This window comes from Rutilus rutilus, assembly GCF_951802725.1.
Source record: "Rutilus rutilus genome assembly, chromosome: 16".
NCBI classification, from domain to species: domain Eukaryota; kingdom Metazoa; phylum Chordata; class Actinopteri; order Cypriniformes; family Leuciscidae; genus Rutilus; species Rutilus rutilus.
Window position 1 is genome coordinate 13,178,154 of NC_140224.1, and position 24,521 is coordinate 13,202,674.

Here is a 24,521-nt window from a genome sequence, read left to right on the forward strand (position 1 = left end):
CATCACGTCCCCAGCAGAGTCAGAGACCTCATCGCTGACTATTACAGCAACTTCAGGATGAGAACCTCTTCAGGAGCAGTGACATCAGGCTGGCACAAGATTGAGATCGGAATCATCACGGGCTGTACCATCTCCGTAACTCTGTTCTCCCTGGCCATGAATATGCTCACAAAGTCTGCTGAACCAGAGTGCAGAGGGCCCAAGACGAAGTCAGCTCAACGCCAGCCACCGATAAGAGCATTTATGGACGACCTCACAGTCACCACTGAGTCTGTCCCAGGCTGCCGGTGGATTCTAAAGGGTCTTGAAAAGCTAATGGAGTGGGCACGAATGCGTTTCAAACCAGCCAAGTCAAGATCAATGGTGCTGAGAAGAGGAAAGGTGGATGACAGTTTCCGGTTTAGCATTGCAGGGGCAACAATACCGACCGTCACTGAGAAGCCTGTAAAGAGCTTAGGCAAGGTGTTTGACAGCACCCTGAGGGACGCGGCATCCATCCAGTCAACCTGCACTGAGCTGGACAGATGGCTGAAGTCAGTGGACCGGTCTGGATTGCCAGGGAAGTTCAAAGCTTGGCTATACCAGCATGGCATTCTTCCCAGGATCCTGTGGCCGCTCCTCGTCTATGAAGTGCCAATCTCGACTGTGGAAACCTTAGAGAGGAAGGTCAGCAGCCACCTTAGAAAATGGCTGGGGCTTCCTAAAAGTCTAAGCAGCATCGCACTCTATGGCCACCGCAACAAACTGCAACTGCCACTCAAGTCCTTGGAAGAGGAATTCAAGGTAACAAGAGCTAGGGAAGTGTTGCAATATAGAGACTCAAGTGATCCAAAGGTGGCGAAGGCTGGGATCGAAGTGAGGACTGGTCGTAAGTGGAAGGCTGAGGGGGCTGTTCAACAAGCAGAGGCAAGATTGCATCACAACAGACTGGTGGGAGTGGTAACAAGAGGCAGAGCTGGACTGGGTTCCTTTTCAACTCCCCACATTGACACCACCAAAGGTAATGAAAGGCGCCGCCTAGTCCAGGAGGAGGTGAGAGCAGTGGTCGAGGAGGAGAGAACCTGCAGGACAGTGGGAATGAGGCAACAGGGTGCTTGGATACGATGGGAGAACGCGATCGAGAGGAAGGTGACATGGGCGGAGCTGTGGAAGGCAGATCCGCAGCGGATCAAGTTTCTTATCCAGGCGGTATATGATGTGCTTCCCAGCCCATCAAACCTTCACATATGGGGCAAAGTGGAGTCACCAGCATGCCCACTGTGCTCCAAACGTGGAACCCTAGAGCACATTCTGAGCTGTTGCTCAAAGGCACTGGGACAGGGAAGGTACAGGTGGAGACATGACCAGGTCCTGAAGGCCATCACTGAAGCAATTGCTGCAGGTGTCGAGTGGGCCAAGTGCTCGCGCCCATCCAAACAAGCCATCACCTTCATCAGAGCTGGCGATCAGCTAAGACCAGCTGCAAAAACATCTGAAGGCCTCCTGGCCACGGCGAGGGATTGGCAGCTGTTGGTGGACCTGGAGCAGCAACTCAAGTTCCCCAACCACATTGTGACTACCACCTTAAGACCAGATGTTGTTCTCTTGTCTGATTCCACCAAGCAAGTATTTCTGTTGGAGCTAACAGTCCCTTGGGAAGACCGCCTGGAAGAGGCCTTTGAAAGGAAGCTCGCCAAGTATGAGGGACTGGTTAGCGAGTGTCGACAGGCCGGATGGAGAGCAAGGTGTCTCCCAATAGAGGTCGGATGCAGGGGCTTTGCAGCCCGATCCCTGTTCAGAGCCTTAAGTCTGTTAGGCATCGATGGAGTGAGGAGGAGAAGAGCCATCCACAATACAACCGAAGCGGCAGAAAAAGCCTCAAGATGGCTATGGCTTAAGAGAGGAGAGCCATGGGGGCAAAGTAGCTAGATTAGCCAACTGGACACAAGCTGGGGTCTGATCAGCCTCAGCTGGGTCACCTGGATGAGGGTGTATGATGTTGAAAGACCCGAAACACCCAATGATTCCAGGAACATCACTGAAGATGTGTCCAGTAGCATCAGTAGATGTATTTGTACAGTCTACTCAAACTGATCTGACTCGGTATGCTATATCTTTTCAGACTGATCGGACTTACGGTTTTCCTAAAAATGACGATCAAAACTCGAAAAAACTCATTCAAAAACTCCCATTGACTTACATTGGGGAGTTCTAAAAAATTCAAACCGACAAAAATTTAAATCTAAACACCTTGAAGACTAAACCAAACTGCCGTTCTATATACTATATGAGCCATTGAGACTCATTTAAACTAATAAACTCTAAACTATAAACACTTATAAACAAATTAACTTATAAACTTATGAATTCATAAACTTATGAACTCTTAAACTCATTTAAACTTATAAACTCTAAACTGATTTAAACTTATAAACTCAAAACTCAAGAACTCATACACTTATAAACTCATCAATGTATACACTTATAAACTCAGACACACACACTGAGTTTATGAGTGAGTGTGTGAGCGAGTTAGTGGGTGTGTGTGTGTGTGTGTGTGTGTGTGTTTGTGTGTTTGTGTGTTTGTGTGTGTGTCTATCTAACTTATTTATCTATCTGTCAAACTTCAAACTACTGTAAACTACTGTAAACTTCAAACCACTATAAACTTGTTAAGTTTAAATCTTCCAGCTCCCAAGCAACTCCATAGCAACCAAACTCGAGTACCCTAGCAACCGTTTTGTAAGACCTATATCTCTGTATCAGAACATCGTATAGAGATGAGGTTTGGCTCTTTTGACTCATGCTAGCAAACATCACTTCCAACATACTACACATGCTAGCAGTGAATAGCTACATGCTAATAGTGATTAGTTAAGTGTTAAATCATGCCAAGATCATGCTAAGAACTCTATAAAAACTCCATAGTAACCATCTGTGACAACTACCAGCCACCTAGTAACACCATATCAACCACCCTGAATACCTTAGCAACTGCCTAGCAACACCTAGCAACCACCCATAACACCCTAGCAACCACCTAGCAACCACCCAAAATATCCTAGCAACCACCCAAAACACCCTAGCAACCGCATAGCAACCACCCAAAAGACCCTAGCAACCACCAAAAATATCCTAGGAACCACCCAAAATACCCTAGCAACCGCCTAGCAACCACCCAAAAGACCCCTAGCAACCACCGAAAATATCCTAGCAACCACCCAAAAGACCCTAGCAACTACCCAAAATATCCTAGCAACCGCCTAGCAACTACCCAAAAGACCCTAGCAACCACCCAGAACACCCTACCAACCGCCTAGCAACCACCCAGAACACCCTAGCAACCACCCTAAATACCCTGGCAACCACCCAAAAGACCCTAGCAACCACCCAAAATATCCTAGCAACCACCCAAAAGACCTAGCAACCGCCTAGCAACCACCCAAAAGACCCTAGCAACCACCCAAAACACCCTAGCAACCGCCTAGCAACCACCCAAAAGATCCTAGCAACCACCCAAAACACCCTGGCAACCACCTAGCAACCACCCAAAAGACCCTAGCAACCACCCAAAATATCCTAGCAACCACCCAAAACACCCTAGCAACCGCCTAGCAACCACCCAAAAGACCCTAGCAACCACCCAAAACACCCTAGCAACCGCCTAGCAACCACCCAAAAGACCCTAGCAACCGCCTAGCAACCACCCAATAGACCCTAGCAACCACCTAAAATATCCTAGCAACCGCCTAGCAACCACCCAAAAGACCCTAGCAACCGCCTAGCAACCACCTAAAATATCCTAGCAACCACCCAAAAGACCCTAGCAACCACCTAGCAACCACCCAAAAGACCCTAGCAACCACCTAAAATATCCTAGCAACCGCCTAGCAACCACCCAAAAGACCCTAGCAACCACCCAAAATATCCTAGCAACCGCCTAGCAACCACCCAAAAGACCCTAGCAACCACCCAAAAGACCTTAGCAACCACCCAGGACACCCTAGCAACCACCCAGAACACCCTAGCAACCGCCCAAAATACCCTAGCAACACCATAGCAACCACCCATAACATCCTAGCAACCGCCTAGCAAAAAACGTTCTGCTCCAAACTTTCTCAAGCCAACTTAAAGTTTGTCTCGACGAACTTTCGCATCTAGTTATTATTATTCTTCTGAGCGGAAAAAAATCTGACTCAAACTCCTCCTTGAGCTTTAACTCTACATACTCCAAACTCGGCTCAGACACTCAAACTGATCCGACTCGAGTTGCTTTATCTTTTCAGACTGATCGGACTTACGGTTTTCCTAAAAATGACGATCAAAACTCGAAAAAACTCATTCAAAAACTCCATTGACTTACATTGGGGAGTTCTAAAAAATTCAAACCGACAAAAATTTAAATCTAAACACCTTGAAGACCTAAACCAAACTGCCGTTCTATATACTATATGAGCCATTGAGACTAATTTAAACTAATAAACTCTAAACTATAAACACTTATAAACTAATTAACTTATAAACTCATGAATTCATAAACTTATGAACTCTTAAACTCATAAAATTAATAAACTCTGAACTCTTAATCTCATTTAAACTTATAAACTCTAAACTGATTTAAACTTATAAACTCTAAACTGATTTAAACTTATAAACTCAAAACTCAAGAACTCATACACTTATAAACTCATCAATTTATACACTTATAAACTCTAAACTCAGACACACACACTGAGTTTATGAGTGAGTGTGTGAGCGAGTTAGTGTGTGTGTGTGTGTGTGTGTGTGTGTGTGTGTGTGTGTGTGTGTGTGTGTGTTTGTGTGTGTGTGTGTGTGTGTGTGTGTGTTTGTGTGTTTGTGTGTGTGTGTGTGTGTGTCTATCTAACTTATTTATCTATCTGTCAAACTTCAAACTACTGTAAACTACTGTAAACTTCAAACCACTATAAACTTCTTAAGTTTAAATCTTCCAGCTCCCAAGCAACTCCATAGCAACCAAACTCGAGTACCCTAGCAACCGTTTTGTAAGACCTATATCTCTGTATCAGAACATCGTATAGAGATGAGGTTTGGCTCTTTTGACTCATGCTAGCAAACAGCACTTCCAACATACTACACATGCTAGCAGTGAATAGCTACATGCTAATAGTGATTAGTTAAGTGTTAAATCATGCCAAGATCATGCTAAGAACTCTATAAAAACTCCATAGTAACCATCTGTGACAACTACCAGCCACCTAGTAACACCATATCAACCGCCCTGAATACCTTAGCAACCGCCTAGCAACACCATAGCAACCACCCATAACACCCTAGCAACCGCCTAGCAACCACCCAGAACAGCCTAGCAACCACCAATAACACCCTAGCAACCACCTAGCAACCACCCTAGCAACCACCCAAAAGACCCTAGCAACCGCCTAGCAACCACCCAAAAGACCCTAGCAACCACCAAAAATATCCTAGCAACCACCCAAAATACCCTAGCAACCGCCTAGCAACCACCCAAAAGACCCTAGCAACCACTGAAATATCCTAGCAACCGCCTAGCAACCACCCAAAAGTCCCTAGCAACTACCCAAAATATCCTAGCAACCGCCTAGCAACTACCCAAAAGACCCTAGCAACCACCCAGAACACCCTAGCAACCGCCTAGCAACCACCCAGAACACCCTAGCAACCACCCAAAAGACCCTAGCAACCACCCAAAATATCCTAGCAACCACCCAAAACACCCTAGCAACGCCTAGCAACCACCCAAAAGACCCTAGCAACCACCGAGAACACCCTAGCAACCACCCAAAATACCCTAGCAACCACCCAAAACACCCTAGCAACCACCCAAAACACCCAAGCAACCGCCTAGCAACCACCCAAAAGACCCTAGCAACCACCCAAAATATCCTAGCAACCACCCAAAACACCCTAGCAACCGCCAAGCAACCACCCAAAAGACCCTAGCAACCACCCAAAACATCCTAGCAACCACCTAGCAACCACCCAAAAGACCCTAGCAACCACCCAAAAGACCCTAGCAACCACCTAGCAACCACCCAAAACACCCTAGCAACCACCTAAAATATCCTAGCAACCGCCTAGCAACCACCCAAAAGACCCTAGCAACCATCAGAAATATCATAGCAACCACCTAGCAACCACCCAGAATACCCTAGCAACCACCCAAAACAGCCTAGCAACCACCCAGAAAACCCTAGCAACCGCCTAGCAACCACCCAGAATACCCTAGCAACCACCTAGAACAACCTAGCAACCACCCAAAATACCCTAGCAACCACCCAAAAGACCTTAGCAACCACCCAGGACACCCTAGCAACCACCCAGAACACCCTAGCAACCACCCAAAATACCCTAGCAACACCATAGCAACCACCCATAACATCCTAGCAACTGCCTAGCAAAAAACGTTCTGCTCCAAACTTTTCTCAAGCCAACTTAAAGTTTGTCTCGACGAACTTTCGCATCTAGTTAAGTTGGCTTGAGAGAGCCAACATATTGAAATCCTATTTAAACTTATTAAGTTGGCTTGAGAGAGCCAACATATTGAAATCCTATTTAAACTTATTAAGTTGGCTTGAGAAAGCCAACATATTGAAATCCTATTTAAACTTATTATTATTATTATTATTATTATTCTGTGAAAAACTGTTGACTCAAACTCGTCCTAGAGCTTTAACTCTACATACTCCAAACTCGGCTCAGACACTCAAACTGATCTGAAGTTAGTTGCTTTATCTTTTCAGACTGATCGGACTTACGGTTTTCCTACAAATGATGATCAAAACTCGGAAAAACTCCCATTGACTTACATTGGGGAGTTCTAAAAAATTCAAATACAGATTCAAACTCACCAACCGACAAAAATTCAAATCTAAACACCTTGAAGACTAAACCAAACTGCCGTTCTATATATATTAGCCAATGAAACTCATTTAAACTAATAAACTCTAATCTCATACATTTATAAACTAATTAACTTAAATTTAATAACTAATTAACTAATAAACTCATGAATTCATAGACTTATGAACTCTTAAACTCATAAATTAATAAACTCTGAACTCTAAACTCATTTAAACTTATAAACTCTAAACTCAAAAACTCGTACACTTATAAACTCTAAACTCATAAACTCTGAGTGTGTGTGTGTGTGTGTGTGTGTGTCTGAGTGAGTGTGTGAGTGAGGTAGTCTGAGTGTGTGTGTGTGTGTGTGTGTGTGTGTGTTTGTGTGTATCTATCTAACTTATTTATATATCTATCATAAACTTCAAACTACTTTAAACTACTTTAAACTTCAAACCACTTTAAACTTCTTAAGTTTAATGCTTCCAGCTCCCAAGCAACTCCATAGCAACCAAACTTGAGTACCCTAGCAACCGTTTTGCAAGACCTATATCTCTGTATCAGAACATCGTATAGAGATGAGGTTTGGCTCTTTTGACTCATGCTTGCAAACAGCACTTCCAACATGCTACACATGCTAGCAGTGAATAGCTACATGCTAATAGCAATTAGTTAAGTGTTAAATCATGCCAAGATCATGCTAAGAACTCTATAAAAACTCCATAGTAACCATCTGTGCCAACTACCAACCACCTAGTAACACCATATCAACTGCCCTGAATACCATAGCAACCACCCAGAACACCCTAGCAACCACCCAAAATACCTTAAAAAACCCTAGCAACTCCATAGCAACCACCCAGAACACCCTAGCAACCACCCAAAATACCTTAGGACACCCTAGCAACACCATAGCAACCACTCAGAACACCCTAGCAACTGCCTAACAACCACCCAGAACACCCTAGCAACCACCCAAAATACCTTAGGACACCCTACCAACACCATAGCAACCACTCAGAACACCCTAGCAACCACCCAAAATACCTTAGAACACTCTAGCAACACCATAGCAACCACTCAGAACACCCTAGCAACCACCCAAAATACCTTAGAACACCCTAGCAACACCATAGCAACCACCCAGAACACCCTAGCAACCACCCAAAATACCTTAGAACACCATAGCAACACCATAGCAACCACTCGGAACACCCTAGCAACCACCCAAAATACCTTAGGACACCCTAGCAACACCATAGCAACCACTCAGAACACCCTAGCAACCACCCAAAATACCTTAGGACACCCTAGCAACACCATAGTAACCACTCAGAATACCCTAGCAACTGCCTAACAACCACCCAGAACACCCTAGCAACCGCCCAAAATACCCTAGCAACCACCCAAAATACCCTAGCAACCGCCTAGCAACCACCCAGAATACCCTAGCAACCACCCAAAACAGCCTAGCAACCACCCAGAATACCCTAGCAACCACCTAGCAACCACCCAAAAGACCCTAGCAACCACCAAAAATATCCTAGCAACCACCCAAAAGACCCTAGAAACCACCCAAAATATCATAGCAACCGCCTAGCAACCACCCAAAAGACCCTAGCAACCACCAGAAATATCCTAGCAACCGCCTAGCAACCACCCAGAATACCCTAGCAACCACCTAAAATACCCTAGCAACCACCCAAAAGACCCTAGCAACCACCCAAAATATCCTAGCAACCACCCAGAACACCCTAGTAACCACCCAGAACACCCTAGCAACCGCCTAGCAACCACCCAGAACACCCTAGCAACCGCCTAGCAAAAAACATTCTGCTCCAAACTTTCTCAAGCCAACTTAAAGTTTGTCTCGACGAACTTTCGCATCTAGTTATTATTATTATTATTATTATTCTGAGACTAAAATTTCTATATGAAACTCGTCCTAGAGCTTTAACTCTACATACTCCAAACTCGGCTCAGACACTCAAACTGTTCTGACTCGCGTTGCTTTATCTTTTCAGACTGATCGGACTTACGGTTTTCCTACAAATGACGATCAAAACTCGGAAAAACTCCCATTGACTTACAATGGGGAGTTCTAAAAAATTCAAATCCAGATTCAAACTCACCAACCGACAAAAATTTAAATCTAAACACCTTGAAGACTAAACCAAACTGCCGTTCTATATATATTAGCCAATGAAACTCATTTAAACTAATAAACTCTAATCTCATACATTTATAAACTAATTAACTTAAATTTAATAGCTAATTAACTAATAAACTCATGAATTCATAGACTTATGAACTCTTAAACTCATAAATTAATAAACTCTGAACTCTAAACTCATTTAAACTTATAAACTCTAAACTCAAAAACTCGTACACTTATAAACTCTAAACTCATAAACTCTGAGTGTGTGTGTGTGTGTCTGAGTGAGTGTGTGAGCGAGGTAGTCTGAGTGTGTGTGTGTGTGTGTGTGTGTGTGTGTGTGTGTGTGTGTGTGTGTATCTATCTAACTTATTTATATATCTATCATAAACTTCAAACTACTTTAAACTACTTTAAACTTCAAACCACTTTAAACTTCTTTAGTTTAATGCTTCCAGCTCCCAAGCAACTCCATAGCAACCAAACTTGAGTACCCTAGCAACCGTTTTGCAAGACCTATATCTCTGTATCAGAACATCGTATAGAGATGAGTTTTGGCTCTTTTGACTCATGCTAGCAAACAGCACTTCCAACATGCTACACATGCTAGCAGTGAATAGCTACATGCTAATAGCAATTAGTTAAGTGTTGAATCATGCCAAGATCATGCTAAGAACTCTATAAAAACTCCATAGTAACCATCTGTGACAACTACCAACCACCTAGTAACACCATATCAACCGCCCTGAATACCATAGCAACCACCCAGAACACCCTAGCAACCGCCTAGCAACCACCCAGAACACCCTAGCAACCACCCAAAATACCTTAGAACACCCTAGCAACACCATAGCAACCACTCAGAACACCCTAGCAACCACCCAAAATACCTTAGAACACCCTAGCAACACCATAGCAACCACTCAGAACACCCTAGCAACTGCCTAACAACCACCCAGAACACCCTAGCAACCACCCAAAATACCTTAGAACACCCTAGCAACACCATAGCAACCACCCAAAACACCCTAGCAACCACCCAAAATACCTTAGAACACCATAGCAACCACTCAGAACACCCTAGCAACCACCCAAAATACTTTAGGACACCCTAGCAACACCATAGCAACCACTCAGAACACCCTAGCAACTGCCTAACAACCACCCAGAACACCCTAGCAACCACCCAAAATACCTTAGGACACCCTAGCAACACCATAGCAACCACTCAGAACACCGTAGCAACTGCCTAACAACCACCCAGAACACTCTAGCAACCACCCAAAATACCCTAGCAACCACCCATAACACCCTAGCAACCACCCAAAATACCCTAGCAACCGCCTAGCAACCACCCAAAAGACCCTAGCAACCACCCAAAATATCTTAGCAACCATCCAAAACACCCTAGCAACCACCCATAACACCCTAGCAACTGCTTAGCAACCACCCAGAACACCCTAGTAACCACCCAAAATACCATAGCAACCGCCTAGCAACCACCCAAAAGACCCTAGCAACCACCCAAAACACCCTAGCAACCGCCTAGCAACCACCCAAAAGACCCTAGCAACCACCCAAAAGACCCTAGCAACCACCAAAAATATCCTAGCAACCACCCAGAACACCCTAGCAACCACCTAGCAACCACACAAAAGACCCTAGCAACCGCCTAGCAACCACCCAAAACACCCTAGCAACCGCCTAGCAACCACCCAGAATACCTTAGCAACCACCTAGCAACATCATAGCGACCACCCATAACATCCTAACAACCGCCTAGCAAAAAACTTTCCGGTCCAAACTTTCTCAAGCCAACTTAAAGTTTGTCTCGACGAACTTTCGCATCTAGTTATTATTATTATTCCGAGACTAAAATTTCTATATGAAACTCGTCCTAGAGCTTTAACTCTACATACTCCAAACTCGGCTCAGACACTCACACTGTTCTGACTCGCGTTGCTTTATCTTTTCAGACTGATCGGACTTATGGTTTTCCTACAAATGACGATCAAAACTCGGAAAAACTCCCATTGACTTACATTGGGGAGTTCTAAAAAATTCAAATCCAGATTCAAACTCGCCAACCGACAAAAATTCAAATCTAAATACCTTGAAGACTAAACCAAACTGCCGTTCTATATATATTAGCCAATGAAACTCATTTAAACTAATAAACTCTAATCTCATACATTTATAAACTAATTAACTTAAATTTAATAGCTAATTAACTAATAAACTCATGAATTCATAGACTTATGAACTCTTAAACTCATAAATTAATAAACTCTGAACTCTAAACTCATTTAAACTTATAAACTCTAAACTCAAAAACTCGTACACTTATAAACTCTAAACTCATAAACTCTGAGTGTGTGTGTGTGTGTGTCTGAGTGAGGTAGTCTGAGTGTGTGTGTGTGTGTGTGTGTGTGTGTGTGTGTGTGTGTTTGTGTGTATCTATCTAACTTATTTATATATCTATCATAAACTTCAAACTAGCAACCACTCAAAATATCCTAGCAACCGCCTAGCAACCACCCAAAACACCCTAGCAACCACCCAAAATACCCTAGCAACCGCCTAGCAACCACCCAAAAGACCCTAGCAACCACCCAAAAGACCCTAGCAACCGCCTAGCAACCACCCAAAAGACCCTAGCAACCACCCAAAATATCCTAGCAACCGCCTAGCAACTACCCAAAACACCCTAGCAACCACCCAAAACACCCTAGCAACCACCCAAAAGACCCTAGCAACCACCTAGCAACCACCCAACACACCCTAGCAACCACCCAAAATACCCTAGCAACCGCCTAGCAACCACCCAAAATACCCTAGCAACCGCCTAGCAACACCATAGCGACCACCCATAACATCCTAGCAACCGCCTAGCAAAAAAACGTTCTGGTCCAAACTTTCTCAAGCCAACTTAAAGTTTGTCTCGACGAACTTTCGCATCTAGTTAAGTTGGCTTGAGAGAGCCAACATATTGAAATCCTATTTAAACTTATTATTATTATTATTATTATTCTTACTAAAAAATCTGACTCAAACTCCTCCTAGAGCTTTAACTCTACATACTCCAAAATCGGCTCAGACACTCAAACAGATCTGACTCGGTGTGCTCTATCTTTTCAGACTGATCGGACTTACGGTTTTCCTAAAAATGACGATCAAAACTCGGAAAAACTCCCATTGACTTAACATTGGGCATTCTAAAAAAATTCAAATCCAAACCGACGTTTTCACACACACAGACACAAAGGGCCTGACACCCCTGCGTTTCTCTCCCTCTCTCTCTCCCTCAGAGGATTTATATTATCGAGCAGCCAATAAGTAATGGCCTAAAATCTCCATAGCAACCACCCAGGACACCCTAGCAACCACCTAGCAACCACCCAGAACACCCTAGCAACCACCTAAAATACCCTAGCAACCGCCTAGCAACCACCCAAAAAGACCCTAGCAACCACCCAAAATATCCTAGCAACCGCCTAGCAACCACCCAGACCATCCTAGCAACCACCCAGAACACCCTAGCAACCACCCAGAATACCTTAGCAACCGCCTAGCAACACCATAGCAACCACCCAGAACACCCTAGCAACTGCCTAGCAACCACCCAGAACACCCTAGCAACCACCCAAAATACCCTAGCAACCACCGAAAATACCCTAGCAACCGCCTAGCAACCACCCAAAAGACCCTAGCAACCATCAGAAATATCCTAGCAACCGCCTAGCAACTACCCAGAATATCCTAGCAACCACCCAAAAGACCCTAGCAACGCCTAGCAACCACCCAGAACACCCTAGCAACCACCCAAAAGACCCTAGCAACCGCCCAAAAGACCCTAGCAACCGCCTAGCAACCACCCAAAACACCCTAGCAACCGCCTAGCAACCACCCAAAAGACCCTAGCAACCACCCAAAATATCCTAGCAACCGCCTAGCAACCACCCAAAAGACCCTAGCAACCACCCAAAAGACCCTAGCAACCGCCTAGCAACCACCCAAAAGACCCTAGCAACCGCCTAGCAACCACCCAAAAGACCCTAGCAACCACCAAAAATATCCTAGCAACCACCCAGAACACCCTAGCAACCACCTAGCAACCACACAAAAGACCCTAGCAACCGCCTAGCAACCACCCAAAACACCCTAGCAACCACCCAAAACACCCTAGCAACCGCCTAGCAACCACCCAGAATACCTTAGCAACCGCCTAGCAACACCATAGTGACCACCCATAACATCCTAACAACCGCCTAGCAAAAAACTTTCCGGTCCAAACTTTCTCAAGCCAACTTAAAGTTTGTCTCGACGAACTTTCGCATCTAGTTATTATTATTATTCTTCTTACTAAAAAATCTGACTCAAACTCCTCCTAGAGCTTTAACTCTACATACTCCAAAATCGGCTCAGACACTCAAACAGATCTGACTCGGTGTGCTCTATCTTTTCAGACTGATCGGACTTACGGTTTTCCTAAAAATGACGATCAAAACTCGGAAAAACTCCCATTGACTTAACATTGGGCATTCTAAAAAAAATCAAATCCAGATTCAAACTCACCAACCGACAAAAATTCAAATCTAAACACCTTGAAGACTAAACCAAACTGCCGTTCTATATATATTAGCCAATGAAACTCATTTAAACTAATAAACTCTAATCTCATACACTTATAAACTAATTAACTTAAATTTAATAACTAATTAACTAATAAACTCATGAATTCATAGACTTATGAACTCTTAAACTCATAAATTAATAAACTCTGAACTCTAAACTCATTTAAACTTATAAACTCTAAACTCAAAAACTTGTACACTTATAAACTCTAAACTCATAAACTCTGAGTGTGTGTGTGTGTGTGTGTGTCTGAGTGAGTGTGTGAGCGAGGTAGTCTGTGTGAGTGTGTGTGTGTGTGTGTGTGTGTGTGTGTGTTTGTGTGTATCTATCTAACTTATTTATATATCTATCATAAACTTCAAACTACTTTAAACTACTTTAAACTTCAAACCACTTTAAACTTCTTAAGTTTAATGCTTCCAGCTCCCAAGCAACTCCATAGCAACCAAACTTGAGTACCCTAGCAACTGTTTTGCAAGACCTATATCTCTGTATCAGAACATCGTATAGAGATGAGTTTTGGCTCTTTTGACTCATGCTAGCAAACAGAACTTCCAACATGCTACACATGCTAGCAGTGAATAGCTACATGCTAATAGCAATTAGTTAAGTGTTAAATCATGCCAAGATCATGCTAAGAACTCTATAAAAACTCCATAGTAACCATCTGTGACAACTACCAACCACCTAGTAACACCATATCAACCGCCCTGAATACCATAGCAACCACCCAGAACACCCTAGCAACCGCCTAGCAACCACCCAGAACACCCTAGCAACCACCCAAAAGACCCTAGCAACCACCCAAAATATCCTAGCAACCACCCAAAACACCCTAGCAACCGCCTAGCAACCACCCAAAAGACCCTAGCAACAACCTAGCAACCACCCAAAATATCCTAGCAACCACCCAAAACACCCTAGCAACCGCCTAGCAACCACCCAAAACACCCTAGCAACCACCAAAAATATCCTAGCAACCACCCAAAATACCCTAGCAACCGCCTAGCAACAATCCAAAAGACCCTAGCAACCACCGAAAATATCCTAGCAACCGCCTAGCAACCGCCCAAAAGACCCTAGCAACTACCCAAAATATCCTAGCAACCGCCTAGCAACTACCCAAAAGACCCTAGCAACCGCCTAGCAACCACCCAGAACACCCTAGCAACCACCCAAAATACCCTAGCAACCACCCAAAAGACCCTAGCAACCACCCAAAACACCCTAGCAACCACCCAAAATATCCTAGCAACCACCCAAAACACCCTAGCAACTGCCTAGCAACCACCCAAAAAACCCTAGCAACCACCCAAAACACCCTAGCAACCGCCTAGCAACCACCCAAAAGACCCTAGCAACCACCAAAAATATCCTAGCAACCACCCAAAATACCCTAGCAACTGCCTAGCAACCACCCAAAAGACCCTAGCAACCACCGAAAATATCCTAGCAACCGCCTAGCAACCACCCAAAATACCCTAGCAACCACCCAAAAGACCCTAGCAACCACCCAAAACACCCTAGCAACCACCCAAAATATCCTAGCAACCACCCAAAACACCCTAGCAACTGCCTAGCAACCACCCAAAAAACCCTAGCAACCACCCAAAACACCCTAGCAACCGCCTAGCAACCACCCAAAAGACCCTAGCAACCACCAAAAATATCCTAGCAACCACCCAAAATACCCTAGCAACTGCCTAGCAACCACCCAAAAGACCCTAGCAACCACCGAAAATATCCTAGCAACCGCCTAGCAACCACCCAAAAGACCCTAGCAACTACCCAAAAGACCCTAGCAACCACCCAAAAGACCCTAGCAACCACCCAGGACACCCTAGCAACCACCTAGCAACCACCCAGAACACCCTAGCAACCGCCCAAAATACCCTAGCAACACCAAAGCAACCACCCATAACATCTTAGCAACCGCCTAGCAAAAAACTTTCTGCTCCAAACTTTCTCAAGCCAACTTAAAGTTTGTCTCAACGAACTTTCGCATCTAGTTAATGGTGCCTGCTGAAAGCAAGGCATCATTAGTGTTCTCTTGCATACTTATTATTATTAATGGTGCTTGCTGAAAGCAAGGCATCATTAGTGTTCTCTTGCATACTTATTATTATTTTTATTATTATTATTCTTCCACACAAAAGTTTGGCGCGTAACTCGTGCCGCAGCTTTTGTCACAGACCCACGAATGAGGTGTCAAATCGTGCGGATTATTCGGGAATGGTGTGCTATGACTTTTATAAGCGATCGGGGGTACGGTGTTCGCCCCAGGGGCGAAAAAGCAGCCGAAAAATCCCATTGACTTAACATTGCAACAAACTTTGACGAGTCATAGCTCCGAGCGAGGATTTCGCAGAAATGTGTGATTTGCCACATTTGAAGAGGATGGCAGGCTGTGTGAGACCATACCTCACAATGGGGTAAAAGTTGCACCCCTGGGGGGCAGGAGCTGCCCAAAGTTTCCCATTGACTTACTATGGTGTAGGACGGCCCAGCATGTGTTTTTCCTACTATGGTAAATTGCATAGGGATTTTGTATTGAACATAGCTCTGGATCACAGTGTCATAGAGACAAGGGGGCGGGCTCATTTTACTCAGATGACCAATCAGTCTCTCAGGATCATTGTGAAGCTATCAAGCCATGCCCTAGCAACCATTTAGAGCACCTTAGCAACAAGTCCCATAGACTTCCATTGAAAGAGATCAAAGGGATATCTCCGGACTGAATTGTCATAGAAACATGAAGGTGGTCTCGTTTGACTCGGGGCAGCAAACAGCCAATCATGAATCACCTCAACACTTCCTAGCCCCTCCCTAGCAACCATTGTCGAGCCCCTTAGCAACCAAAATCCAAAGAGGGATATCTTCCATTCTGAATGTCACAGAGGCATGGGAGTTGGTTTATATCATTCATACTGAAAATCAGCCTTTGGAGTTTCATCATTGGCAGCTGCCAAGCCACTCCATAGCAACCAAACAGAGTACCCTAGCAACTATTTAGCAAGACCTATATCTCTGTATCAGAGCATCGTATAAAGATGGGGGTTGGTTTATATCATTCATAGTGACAAGAAGCCTTTGAAGTTTCATCATTGGCAGCTATCAAGCCACCCACTAGCAACCAAATAGAGTACCCTAGCAACCAAAATCAAAAGAGGGATATCTTCCATTCTGAATGTCACAGAGGCATGGGAGTTGGTTTATTTCATTCATAGTGACAAGAAGCCTTTGAAGTTTCATCATTGGCAGCTATCAAGCCACCCACTAGCAACCAAATAGAGTACCCTAGCAACCAAAATCAAAAGAGGGATATCTTCCATTCTGAATGTCACAGAGGCATGGGAGTTGGTTTATTTCATTCATAGTGACAAGAAGCCTTTGCAGTTTCATCATTGGCAGCTGTCAAGCAACTCCATAGCAACCAAACAGATTACCCTAGCAACCAAACTTCAAAGAGGGATATCTTCCATTCTGAATGTCACAGAGGCATGGGAGTTGGTTTATATCATTCATACTGAAAAGCAGCCTTTGCAGTTTTATCATTGGCAGCTGCCAAGCAACTCCATAGCAAACAAACAGAGTACCCTAGCAACCAAAATCCAAAGAGGGATATCTTCCATTCTGAATGTCACAGAGGCATGGGAGTTGGTTTATATCATTCATACTGACAAGCAGCCTTTGGAGTTTCATGATTGGCACCTGCCAAGTCACTCCCTAGCAACCAAACAGAGGACCCTAACAACCGTTTATCAAGACCCATGTTTCTGCATCAGAACATCGTATAGAGATGGGGGTTGGCTCTTTTGTTTCGGTTGGGAAACAGTCTGTAAATATCACCATGGTAACTGTGTATTCACACCCTAGCAACCGTTTAGAGCCACCTAGCAACCATGTTGAAACATATAGAAGCCATATTTCAGCTCCACAACATCGTACAGACATGGTTGTTGGCTCGTATGCAATCATGTACAACACCCTAGCAACCGAGTGGCGAGTTTTGCCACTGCAAGCACCACTTCACATTTTCTTCAGGAAATGTACATTCTAGTTTTTATTATTATTATTCCGCCCAAAGTTTGGCGCGTAATGCGCCCCGCACCGTTTATCTCAGACCCCTGAGTGAGGTGTCAAATCGACCGGCTCATTGAGGAGAGGTGTGCTATGACTTTTCTAAGCGATCGGGTGTACGATGTTCGCACAGCGGACGGAAAAGCGGCCAAAAAAGTCCCATTGACTTTACATTGGGAGTTCTAAAAACATTTGAATCCCAACCGACGTTTTCACACACACAGACTCCAAAGGGCCTGACACCCCTGCGTCTCTCCCTGTCTCTCTCCCTCAGAGGATTTATATTATCAAGCAACCAATAAGTAATGGCCTAAAATCTTCATAGCCACACCCTAGCAAACAGTTACAGCACCCTAGCAACCACTAAGAGCTCCCTAGCAACCACCCTAAACCAAAAAAAAAATATTTTTACATTTTTTTGTATTTTTTAAAGCAATATTACACTCGTGGCCTTGCGATATTGCTCCATGCTTGTGCCTAATCGGCCATACTGAAGGCACTCGTTATTAAAGATTTTAATAACTCTATAAAAACTCCATAGTAACCACATCTTTGACAACTACCAACCACCTAGTAACACCATAGCAACTACCAAAAATACCTTAGCAACCATCCTGAACACCCTAGAAACGTCTAGAAACGCTCTGGTAGATCATACAAACACGTAGGTGGTCTCGTTTCACTCAGGGCATCAAATGGCCAATCATGAATCACCTCAACACTTCCTAGCCCCTCCCTAGCAACCATTGTCGAGCACCTTAGCAACCAAAATCCTAGAGGGATATCTTCTATTCTGAATATGACAGAGGCATGGGAGTTGGTTTATATCATTCATACTGAAAAAGCAGCCTTTGGAGTTTCATCATTAGCAGCTGCCAAGCCACTCCATAGCAACCAAACAGAGTACCCTAGCAACTATTTAGCAAGACATATATCTCTGTATCAGAGCATCGTATAGAGATGAGGGTTGGTTTATATAATTCATATTGACAAGAAGCCTTTGGAGTTTCATGATTGGCAGCTGCCAAGCCACTCCCTAGCAACCAATCAGAGTACCCTAGCAACCAAAATCCAAAGAGGGATATCTTCCAGTCTGAATGTCACAGAGGCATGGGAGTTGGTTTATATCATTCATAGTAACAAAAAGCCTTTGCAGTTTCATCAATGGCAGCTGTCAAGCAACTCCATAGCAACCAAATAGATTACCCTAGCAACCAAAATTCAAAGAGGGATATCTTCCATTCTGAATGTCACAGAGGCATGGGAGTTGGTTTATATCATTCATAGTAACAAAAAGCCTTTGGAATTTCATGATTGGCAGCTGCCAAGCCACTCCCTAGCAACCAAATAGAGTACCCTAGCAACCAAAATTCAAAGAGGGATATCTTCTATTCTGAATGTCACATAGGCATGGGAGTTGGTTTATATCATTCATAGTGACAAGAAGCCTTTGCAGTTTCATCATTGGCAGCTGTCAAGCAACTCCATAGCAACCAAACAGAGTTCCCTACCAACCAAAATCCAAAGAGGGGTATCTTCCATTCTGAATGTCACATAGGCATGGGAGTTGGTTTATATAATTCGTAGTGACAAGAAACCTTTGCAGTTTCATCAGTGGCAGCTGTCAAGCAACTCCATAGCAACCAAACAGAGTACCCTAGCAACCAAAATCCAAAGAGGGATATCTTCCATTCTTAATGTCACACAGGAATGGAAGCTGTTTTATATCATTCATAATGACAAGCAGCCTCTGGAGTTTCATGATTGGCAGCTGTCAAGCAACTCCCTAGCAACCAAACAGATTACCCTAGCAACCACACTCCAGAGAGGGATATCTTCCATTCTGAATGTCACAGAGGCATGGGAGTTGGTTTATATCATTCATACTGACAAGAAGCCTTTGGAATTTCATCATTGGCAGCTGCCAAGCCACTCCCTAGCAACCAAACAGAGTACCCTAGCAACCAAAATCCATAGAGGGATATCTTCCAGTCTGAATGTCACAGAGGCATGGGAGTTGGTTTATATCATTCAAAGTAACAAAAAGCCTTTGCAGTTTCATCAATGGCAGCTGTCAAGCAACTTCATAGCAACCAAACAGATTACCCTAGCAACCAAAATTCAAAGAGGGATATCTTCCATTCTGAATGTCACAGAGGTATGGGAGTTGGTTTATATAATTCATACTGACAAGAAGCCTTTGGAATTTCATCATTGGCAGCTGCCAAGCCACTCCCTAGCAACCAAACAGAGTACCCTAGCAACCAAAATCCAAAGAGGGATATCTTCCATTCTGAATGTCACACAGGCATGGAAGTTGTTTTATTTCATTCATAATGACAAGCAGCCTCTGGAGTTTCATGATTGGCAGCTGTCAAGCAACTCCCTAGCAACCAAACAGATTACCCTAGCAACCAAAATTCAAAGAGGGATATCTTCCATTCTGAATGTCACAGAGGCATGGGAGTTTGTTTATTTCATTCATAGTGAAAAGAAGCCATTGGTGTTTCATCATTGGCAGCTGCCAAGCAACTCCATAGCAACCAAACAGAGTACCTAGCAACCAAAATCCAAAGAGGGATATCTTCCATTCTGAATGTCACATAGGCATGGGAGTTGGTTTATATCATTCATAGTGACAAGAAGCCTTTGCAGTTTCATCATTGGCAGCTGTCACGAAACTCCATAGCAACCAAACAGAGTACCCTACCAACCAAAATCCAAAGAGGGATATCTTCCATTCTGAATGTCACATAGGCATTGGAGTTGGTTTATATCATTCATAGTGACAAGAAGCCTTTGCAGTTTCATCAGTGGCAGCTGTCAAGCAACTCCATAGCAACCAAACAGAGTACCTAGCAACCAAAATCCAAAGACGGATATCTTCCATTCTGAATGTCACATAGGCATGGGAGTTGGTTTATATCATTCATAGTGACAAGAAGCCTTTGCAGTTTCATCAGTGGCAGCTGTCAAGCAACTCTATAGCAAACAAACAGAGTACCCTAGCAACCAAAATCCAAAGAGGGATATCTTACATTCTGAATGTCACAGAGGCATGGGAGTTGGTTTATATCATTCATAATGACAAGCAGCCTTTGGAGTTTCATGATTGGCAGCTGCCAAGCCACTACCTAACAACCAAATAGAGTACCCTAGCAACCAAAATTCAAAGAGGGATATCTTCCATTCTGAAAGTCACAGAGGCATGGGAGTTGGATTATATCATTCATATTGAGAAGAAGCCTTTGGAATTTCATCATTGGCAGCTGCCAAGTAACTCCATAGCAACCACACAGAGTACCCTAGTAACCAAAATCCAAAGAGGGATATCTTCCATTCTGAAAGTCACACAGGCATGGGAGTTGGTTTATATCATTCATAATGACAAGCAGCCTCTGGAGTTTCATGATTGGCAGCTGCCAAGCCACTCTCTAGTAACCAAACAGAGTACCCTAGCAACCAAATTCCAAAGAGATATATCTTTCATTCTGAATATCACAGAGGCATGGGAGTTGGTTTAAATCATTCATACTGACAATCAGCCTTTGGGGTTTCATGATTGGCACCTGCCAAGTCACTCCCTGTCAACCAAACAGAGGACCCTAGCAACCGTTTATCAAGACCCATGTCTCTGCATCAGAACATCATGTAGAGATGGGGGTTGGCTCTTTTGTTTTGGTTGGGAAACAGTCTGTAAATTTCACCATGGTAACTTTGTATTCACACCCTAGCAACCGTTTACAACCACCTAGCAACCATATTGCAACATATAGAAGCCTTATTTCAGCTCCACAACATCGTACAGACATGATTGTTGGCTCATATGCAGTCATGTACAACATCCTAGCAACCGAGTAGCGAGTTTTGCCACTGCAAGCACCACTTCACATTTTCTTCAGGAAATGTACATTCTAGTTCTTATTAATGGTGCTTGCTGAAAGCAAGGCATCATTAGTGTTCTCTTGCATACTTATTATTATTAATGGTGCTTGCTGAAAGCAAGGCATCATTAGTGTTCTCTTGCATACTTATTATTCTTCTTCTTATTATTATTATTCTGGACAAAGTTTGGCGCGTAACTCGCCCCGCACCGTTTGTGTCAGACCCCTGACAGAGGTGTCAAATCGACCGGCTCATTGAGGAGAGGTGTGCTATGACTTTTATAAGCGATCGGGGGTGCGGTGTTTGCCCCAGGGGCGAAAAAGCGGCCAAAAAAGTCCCATTGACTTAACATTGCGACAAACTTTGACCACACGTAGCTCTGAGCGAGGATTTCGCAGAAACGTGTGATTTGTCACATTTGAAGAGGCTGACAGGCTCTGTAAGAACATACCTCACAATGGGGTAAAAGTTGCACCCCTGGGGGGCAGGAGATGCCCAAAGTTGCCCCATTGACTTATTATGGGGAAGGAACGTCCCGTGAAACACACATGCTTTTCCTACTATGGTAAATTGCATAGGGACTTTGTATTGAACGTAGCTCTGGATCACAGTGTCATAGAGACAAGGGGGAGGGCTCATTTTACTCAGACGACCAATCAGTCTCTCAAGATCATTGTGAAGCTATAAAGCCACGCCCTGGCAACCATTTAGAGCCCCTTAGCAACAAGTTCCATAGACTTCCATTGAAAGAGTTCAAAGAGATATCTCCAGACTCAATTGTCATAGAAACATGGGGGTGGTCTCATTTGACTCGGGGTAGCAAACAGCCAATCATGAATCACCTCAACACTTCCAAGCCACTCCCTAGCAACCGTTGTTGAGCACCTTAGCAACCAAAATGGATATCTTCCATTCTGAATGTCGCAGAGGCATGGGAGTTGGTTTATATCATTCATAGTGACAAGAAGCCTTTGCAGTTTCATCATTGGCAGCTGCCAAGCCACTCCATAGCAACCAAACAGAGTACCCTAGCAACCAAAATCCAAAGAGGGATATCTTCCATTCTGAATGTCGTAGAGGCATGGGAGTTGGTTTATATCATTCATACTGACAAGCAGCCTTTGGAGTTTCATGATTGGCAGCTGACAAGCCACTCCCTAGCAACAAAACAGAGTACCCTAGCAACCAAAATCCAAAGAGGGATATCTTCCATTCTGAATGTCACAGAGGCATGGGAGTTGGTTTATATCATTCATAGTGACAAGAAGCCTTTGGAATTTCATCATTGGCAGCTGCCAAGCCACTCCATAGCAACCAAACAGAGTACCCTAGCAACCGTTTAGCAAAACGTATATCTCTGCATCAGAACATCGTATAGAGATTGGAGTTGGTTTATATCATTCATACTGACAAGAAGCCTTTGCAGTTTCATCATTAGTAGCTGCCAAGCAACTCCATAGCAACCAAACAGAGTACCCTAGCAACCGTTTAGCAAAACGAATATCTCTGTATCAGAACATTGTATAGAGATGGGAGTTGGTTTATATCATTCATACTGACAAGCAGCCTTTGCAGTTTCATCATTAGCAGCTGACAAGCATCTCCATAGCAACCAAACAGAGTACCCTAGCAACCATTTTACAAGACCTAAATCTCTGCATCAGAATATTGTATAGACATGGGGGTGTGCTTGTTTGTTTTGGTTGGGACACCAGTCTGTAAATATCATCATGGTAACTGTGTAACCACACCTTAGCAACCTTTTAAAGCTACATAGTAACCATATTGCAACATATAGAAGCCATATTACAGCTCCACAACATCGTACAGACTTGGTTGTTGGCTCGTATGCAATCATTTACAACACCCTAGCAACCGGGTGGCGAATTTTGCCACTGCAAGCACCACTTCACATTTTCTTCAGGAAATGTACATTCTAGTTTTTATTATTATTATTCTTCCACACAAAAGTTTGGCGCGTAACTCGTGCCGCAGCTTTTGTCACAGACCCACGAATGAGGTGTCAAATCGTGCGGATTATTCGGGAATGGTGTGCTATGACTTTTATAAGCGATCGGGGGTACGGTGTTCGCCCCAGGGGCGAAAAAGCAGCCGAAAAATCCCATTGACTTAACATTGCAACAAACTTTGACGAGTCATAGCTCCGAGCGAGGATTTCGCAGAAATGTGTGATTTGCCACATTTGAAGAGGATGGCAGGCTGTGTGAGACCATACCTCACAATGGGGTAAAAGTTGCACCCCTGGGGGGCAGGAGCTGCCCAAAGTTTCCCATTGACTTACTATGGTGTAGGACGGCCCAGCATGTGTTTTTCCTACTATGGTAAATTGCATAGGGATTTTGTATTGAACATAGCTCTGGATCACAGTGTCATAGAGACAAGGGGGCGGGCTCATTTTACTCAGATGACCAATCAGTCTCTCAGGATCATTGTGAAGCTATCAAGCCATGCCCTAGCAACCATTTAGAGCACCTTAGCAACAAGTCCCATAGACTTCCATTGAAAGAGATCAAAGGGATATCTCCGGACTGAATTGTCATAGAAACATGAAGGTGGTCTCGTTTGACTCGGGGCAGCAAACAGCCAATCATGAATCACCTCAACACTTCCTAGCCCCTCCCTAGCAACCATTGTCGAACCCCTTAGCAACCAAAATCCAAAGAGGGATATCTTCCATTCTGAATGTCACAGAGGCATGGGAGTTGGTTTATATCATTCATACTGAAAATCAGCCTTTGGAGTTTCATCATTGGCAGCTGCCAAGCCTCTCCATAGCAACCAAACAGAGTACCCTAGCAACTATTTAGCAAGACCTATATCTCTGTATCAGAGCATCGTATAAAGATGGGGTTGGTTTATATCATTCATAGTGACAAGAAGCCTTTGAAGTTTCATCATTGGCAGC

The 24,521-nt window shown here is 43.9% G+C and overlaps 1 protein-coding gene across 3 annotated transcripts in view; it reads left to right on the forward strand.

The window, feature by feature from the left end:
- Window positions 1-24,521, forward strand: part of arhgap23b (Rho GTPase activating protein 23b) — a 573,311-nt gene that overhangs the window by 163,544 nt on the left and 385,246 nt on the right. The window lies entirely within an intron of this gene.